Genomic DNA, 6,230 nt, shown 5'->3' with positions numbered 1-6,230 from the left:
ACCTTTCTCTAAAGTTGGAGAAAGAGCAACTGAACTATTGGGTTTAATCCATACAGATGTATGTGGACCAATGAGTACAAATGTTAGAGGTGGTTTCAGCTACTTTATCACTTTCACTGATGACTTCAATAGATATGGTTATGTCTACCTAATGAAGCATAAGTCTGAATCCTTTGACAAATTCAAGGAATTTCAGAGTGAAGTAGAGAATCAATTAGGCAAGAAGATTAAGGCACTGCGGTCTGATAGAGGTGGTGAATATCTGAGCTATGAATTTGATGACCATCTGAAAAATGTGGAATTCTATCAGAATTGACTCCTCTAGGAACACCTCAATGGAACGGTGTGTCAGAACGGAGGAATAGAACCTTGGTAGACATGGTTAGATCAATGATGGGTCAGGTCGAACTTCCAATAGAATTTTGGGGACATGCACTAAACACAGCTGCACTCACTATAAATAGAGCTCCGTCTAAAGCTGTCGAAAAGACTCCATATGAGTTATGGTTTGGAAAGCCCCCAAATGTGTCTTTTCTTAAGATTTGGGGAAGTGAAGTATACGTCAAACGATTAATTTCAAACAAACTTTAACAAAAATCTGACAAATGTATCCTTGTGGGCTATCCAAAGGAAACAAAGGGGTATTACTTCTACAATACATCTGAGAACAAGGTGTTTGTTTCTCGAGATGGTATATTTTTGGAAAGAGATCACATTTCGAAAATGACAAGTGGGAGAAAAGTAGACCTCGAAGAAATTCGAGTCGAACAACAAACTCTAGAGAATGATCAAGATGACATTCAAGATGAAACTCAGAGATCTTTAGATGAATCTGGTGAGAATCAAGGACCATCTAGAAATGTGACCCCGCGTAGATCGCAGAGATATAGATCTCAACCGGAAAGGTACTTAGGTATTTTCACTAGTGGAAAAACGGTCATTTGCATCGGTACAATTGCCTCGCTCATTCTAATGAGCGACGCAAAAATACTCATTTTCATTTGTAAATATCATTTGGGTCGGTGGTTTACTAATCTGTGACGCAAATGGACCTAATTACAAATTAATTAATGATGTGTGTCGGTGAATAGTAAAACGGCGACACAGAATAGTCGTTACTTGCGTGACACTTGTATAATTGAACGACGAAAGGGATTGTTTTGATATTTTTTCATTTATTTTTATCACATAGTTCCGGATCGAACACTCCAAGAACTTTTCGCGTCCTCTCCTTCTCTCTCATTCTCCTTCCTAAATCTCCATTTCTGGAACTCCCAACTCCCCCATCTCACCTTCAAAAATTCAGAATCAACCTTATCCCTTCGAAGTCTTCTCTCACCAAGCCGCCCCTTTCTATTTAATCTGAAAATTCGAGCTCTGCGAAAATGGGAAGTGAAAAACCCTAGGTTTTGGCGCGGGGATAAAGGTGACATCCTGAAGCAGAAAGGCTGGTTTGGATATTCCGGCGGGTCACGTTGCTTAGATTTTGAAAGTTGTGAAACACACCGTACTACTGGATCACGAATTGTTGGTGTTGGAGCCCTAGTTTAACTAGCCGTCGTCCTTGGCTACCTTGATGCTCAAGTATCTTCTCCTATCTTGATTTCCATGTACAATTAATTTGCTCTGGTGTTTTTAATACTTCGTATGAATTTAGGGTTTAGTTATGTTGGTTAGTTTGTGAATTCGGAGTATTTTTTTCAATTTTTTTGTATGAGTTTAACTTTGGATTTGATGATAAATTAAGTGATTGATTTGAATTTAATGATAAATTAAGTGATTGAATTGAATTTGATTTACTGATGACCTGTTTTAATTGATGTGGATTCACTAGTCTTCTGTTTAATTTGTTGATTTGATTTAATAGTTGTTGCATTTAAAATAAATTAGAGAGAGAGAGATGGTAGAGGTCAACAAGCACAGACGCTCAAGCCATGGTTTTGATTATCTATTATTTTTGTGATTAATGTCATTGTTTTAACTTCTGTTCAACAACCTTCTTATGTGATTGATGTCATTGGTTTTATGAAGTCATGGTTTTGATTATCTATTATTTTTGTGTGCATTCTATGATGCTGATATTTCAGATACATAGCTGATAAGAGGTACTCCGAAGCATTGGATATATTACAATCTGGTGCTTGTCTCTAGTTGAAACATGATCAGATTTTCTTTGTCCCTCAATTACTTAAATTTTAATTGATTTTTAATTCATTTGTATGCTAAGAGTGCGTTAGATTGCTGAAAGTTAAGCTAAGCTTCTGTGGGACTTAACATTCGCATTTGTGATTATGGCCACTTTCTCGAATACATTAAGGACTTGTTTGTAGGACACTATGTGACTATGATCACTTTCTTGAGATGTTGTTCATGTGGGGATTTGGCTGCCTGTTTATATTGGAATGGTAGGTGATCACTTTTTTAGTTTGTATTAATTCGCTCCATGTTCAACTTAAGTGAATCATACACCAATGTTGATGGACTTTCTTCTTAATGTATGGTCTCCCTGGCATCGGCAACTCAAAATTCACTAGATATCTTCTTTCTAATTGATGACTTGTGAGTTGCACCTTTTTTTTCCTACCACCTTCTGCCTTTTCTCACTTTTTCTGTTCCTTTTGTATCTCCTGCTTCAGTTGCGATTGCTGGTGTTGGCTCTCCTCCTCCAGTTGCTCTTTATGTGGGAGTTTCTGAAGGTGTGTTCACCTTGTTTTTTCGCACATACTTTCTTTTAACTGGTGCAGTTTTCTTGGTATCAGTGGTGGACTTGGTTGTTTTAGGTTTTGGAGTCTGTTTAGGCTTCTTCTCTCTTGTGACCTTTGGTGTGTACTTTCTTCGTCATGGTTTCTTCTGTGGCGTCTTGTTCAGGTCAATAACTTGGTCGCCTCCCTTGGGAGGGTTGTGAATCTCTACTGTCATGGAGACTTTACCAGGTGACGAATCTTCTGTATTGGGCACCGCGACTTCTTCATAAACATTCTGAAGGTTGATCATCGCAGCAGCAGCAGCAACATGTTCAACTTGTTCTGGCAATCCATTATGTTCATTTGGCCTTAGATATGTGACAAAAGGTGAGTTCCTTGGAGCCTCATTACTATTGTGTGACGCAATCCCATTACTCCATGTTCTATTCATTTCCCAATTGAACATATGCTCAATCGAGTTTTGATTAATCTAGGGTTTATATTGTTTTGACGGGGACTCCTTTATATTGTTTTGAATGACCATTTTTATATTATTTTGATGAATCTAGGGTTTAATTGTGTTAGTAAGTTTGTGAATTCGAGTTTTATTTTGCGATTATTTGAACTTTAGTTTGAGGATTTTGATTTGAGATGTGTGTTGTTTGTTATTGATTATGTCGAATCTTGGGTCTCCAGCAAATTATGAGATGGTCTCTAACTTATTCAAACTTCGAATTTTTTTTGTTTGTTGATTAAGCTATAATACAAATTTGGCTCGTAAGTGTTAGTTTGTTTGAAGTTTAATGAATTCATTGAAGTTTTGCATAAATGTGGAAACTAAGTTAGATATATGGAGTACTTCTTTGAAAATTCAAAAAGACTCTCATGATAGAAATTAATAGGACAACGAGTGGTGGTGGTGTTCCCACTGCTTTAGAGGTAACAGTGTGTGAGCCGCCAGATCCTCATCATCATCATCATCATCATCAGGCCGGGGTCAACGAGTGGGCGATGCTTGACCGTGTTATAGGACACCAGCAGGATGACCATCTTGATGACCTTAATTAATCTTTCATTACTTTAAATCCTTAATTTTTTTGCTTCATTCAATGATATTTCATTTTGGTGTTAATTTTGGTGAATTTTGATTGATAGGTCGATTGTATGCGATGGAACTAGGGCAGCAGATTCATCTAATAGGTACCTAATTTTCTCAATCTTCACATTTAATTATTCTTCGCAATTTTGCAATTTGAGTTTTTTCATATAGTAATTGCAAAAATGATTGAGATTGTTGTTATTCAATTTGCTTGATCATTTTTTCTGGAGTTGATGATAATTAGATCATGACTGTAGGAATTATTAGATTACACACCAATTGACATGGAAGTTTTAGACAGAGAAAGGAAAGTTCGCGGTACTTGACAATTCTGCTTCATATAACTAAATGTATTCTGTGAGGTAAATCTGAGCTTTCAACCTAATCAAAAGTCACTAAATTTATTCGAGTTAGGCGAACTTTTTACTAGATGTCACTATTGGCCTACAATATATGAATGTAATTTGTGATTGTTGATTATATACAAGAATAATGCTATAAACTAGTGGTCAGGATATTAGTAGCAAGTCAAGCAACTTGATATTGCCTTTTGTTTAGCCACTCAATCTAACCCAAAACTGATACTGTATATCCTAAATCTATCATTCGATTTAAGATATTCAGATTCTGTAGTCTTTTGACATATAAATGGACATCAGAACTGTGCTGTCTTCTGCTCAAACACTGTTTGCAGCATTGCAAAGTTCGGAGCTCAAAAAGACGTGCTCGATCCTTGGCTACAAATCTCAACTTGATGACCTACAAGTGACAGTCTCCACCATCAGTATTGTGCTCCGCAGTGCAGAGGCCAAGCAGGCTAGCATAAAAGAAGGTGAATGGCCAGTTCATTCCTTGTGCTTTTGTATTGTGGGACTTGTACAGATCAGTCATCAATAGTTACTTGTTCAGGTAATTAGAGACTCATGCTAAGATAGGGTGGTGGAATGTTTTTGTGCATAGTTATCTATTATGCAGTGCAGAATCTAGGACTCTAAAATTATCTTACAAAGCACCTGGTTCATTTCAAATATGAACTCATTTACGTCGAAAAACAAAGAGTTTTAGTAACTTATACACAAAAAAACAGCAGCAGTAGCAGTGCAAATGTCAAATTCTCATTCATTAATATTTTAGAGCAACAAAACTCACTTGTATTTTCCTGTTTATTTATTCTGCCAAACAGGTTCCAAATTCATCACCAACTACAACATCAGCAAGTTCTGATATTTACGGTGCTGCAGTTCTAGATGCTTGTGAGCAAATAAAAGCAAGGATGGATCCGATTGCTTCAAAACGATAGTAACTTTGCCTTTTTTTTCTTTAAAAAAAATATTGGAGATGATGACCACTTTTATTCGTTTCAGCTGGCATAAGCATGCTATCTGGAGAGAATAGACCTATCTGCTCATGGTTTTCATGCTACTCCGGAAATAGGCTTTGATTGGAAAACTTGTAAGGGGAAACCTTTCAGTTATTTCACTTATGGTTCAGCAAGGTCATTTTTTATTACCTCATTTTGCAGATTTCTTTCTTCTAATTAAGCTTTTCGAACTTCACCGATAAAATCTGTTTTCCGCTCATTGCAGCTAGCTATGTCATAGCTTACCACTGCTCTTTATCCTGGAGCAATTTTCAGTTTCAAACTTTCAACTGCTCTTTATCCTCAAGCAATTTTCAGTATTTTTATGTTAAATTAGTTAAAATTTATCTGGAAGTGTTATACTTGAATATTAATTGTAAGGCCTCAAAGTTGGTGTTGACAACTTTTGGTTCTCGTATATTTATATCATTTGATTTTAATTTTTGTAAATTGTTTTTGTTGTTGACTTATTATTGAAATTGAATATTAATTTGTATATTGTTAGTGTGAGCAAGAAGAAATAAAACTAAGATCTTCCACATTTTGTTTATTTAATCTACATTATATAGTGCAGATTAAATAAATAAATAAATTGTGGAGGTCATTTTTTAAAAAAAACAAAAAGTCATTTGCGTCGCAGATTAGCTTAAACTGCGACGCAAATGACTTTTTTTAAACCAAAAAAAAAAGTCATTTGCGTCGCAGATTAGCTAATCTGCGATGCAAATGACTTTTTCTTTAGTTTAAAAAAAGTCATTTGCGTCGCAGCTTAAGCTAATCTGCGAGGCAAATGACCCTTATTTGCGTCGCCCAAATGTGCGACGCAAATGAATTTAGTCATTTACGTCGCGGCCATTTGCGTCGCACCAATGTGCGACGCAAATGTGCCTAAATGACCGACGCAAATGATGAGTTTTCCACTAGTGTTTGACGAACGAGAGCTATGAAGTTCTATTACTTGAAAGTGATGAACCTGCGACTTACAAACAAGCTATGACGAGCCCTAGCTCCAAGCAATGGCAAGAAGCCATGCAATCTGAATTAGACTCCATGTCTGAAAACCAAGTTTGGGATTTGGTCGATTTGC

General features: G+C 36.4%; 1 long non-coding RNA gene across 7 annotated transcripts; it reads left to right on the top strand.

The window, feature by feature from the left end:
- The first annotated feature begins 1,170 nt into the window (after positions 1 to 1,170).
- On the top strand, positions 1,171 to 5,639 carry LOC110777757 (uncharacterized). 7 transcript variants are annotated; one of them, XR_008920620.1, is made up of 6 exons: positions 1,171 to 1,584; positions 2,637 to 2,696; positions 2,869 to 3,071; positions 3,587 to 3,884; positions 4,041 to 4,615; positions 4,967 to 5,639. It is a non-coding gene; the product is annotated as an uncharacterized lncRNA (long non-coding RNA). The 7 variants fall into 7 exon arrangements; XR_008920621.1 differs by having other exon boundaries at positions 1,172 to 1,584; positions 3,840 to 4,145; positions 4,400 to 4,615; XR_008920618.1 differs by having other exon boundaries at positions 1,173 to 1,584; positions 3,840 to 3,884.
- The last annotated feature ends 591 nt before the right edge of the window (positions 5,640 to 6,230 follow it).

Source organism: Spinacia oleracea, chromosome 5, assembly GCF_020520425.1.
Source record: "Spinacia oleracea cultivar Varoflay chromosome 5, BTI_SOV_V1, whole genome shotgun sequence".
Classification (NCBI taxonomy): Eukaryota; Viridiplantae; Streptophyta; class Magnoliopsida; order Caryophyllales; family Amaranthaceae; genus Spinacia; species Spinacia oleracea.
Note: the sequence above shows the minus strand (reverse complement) of the source record. Positions and strands in the feature narration are given on the sequence as shown.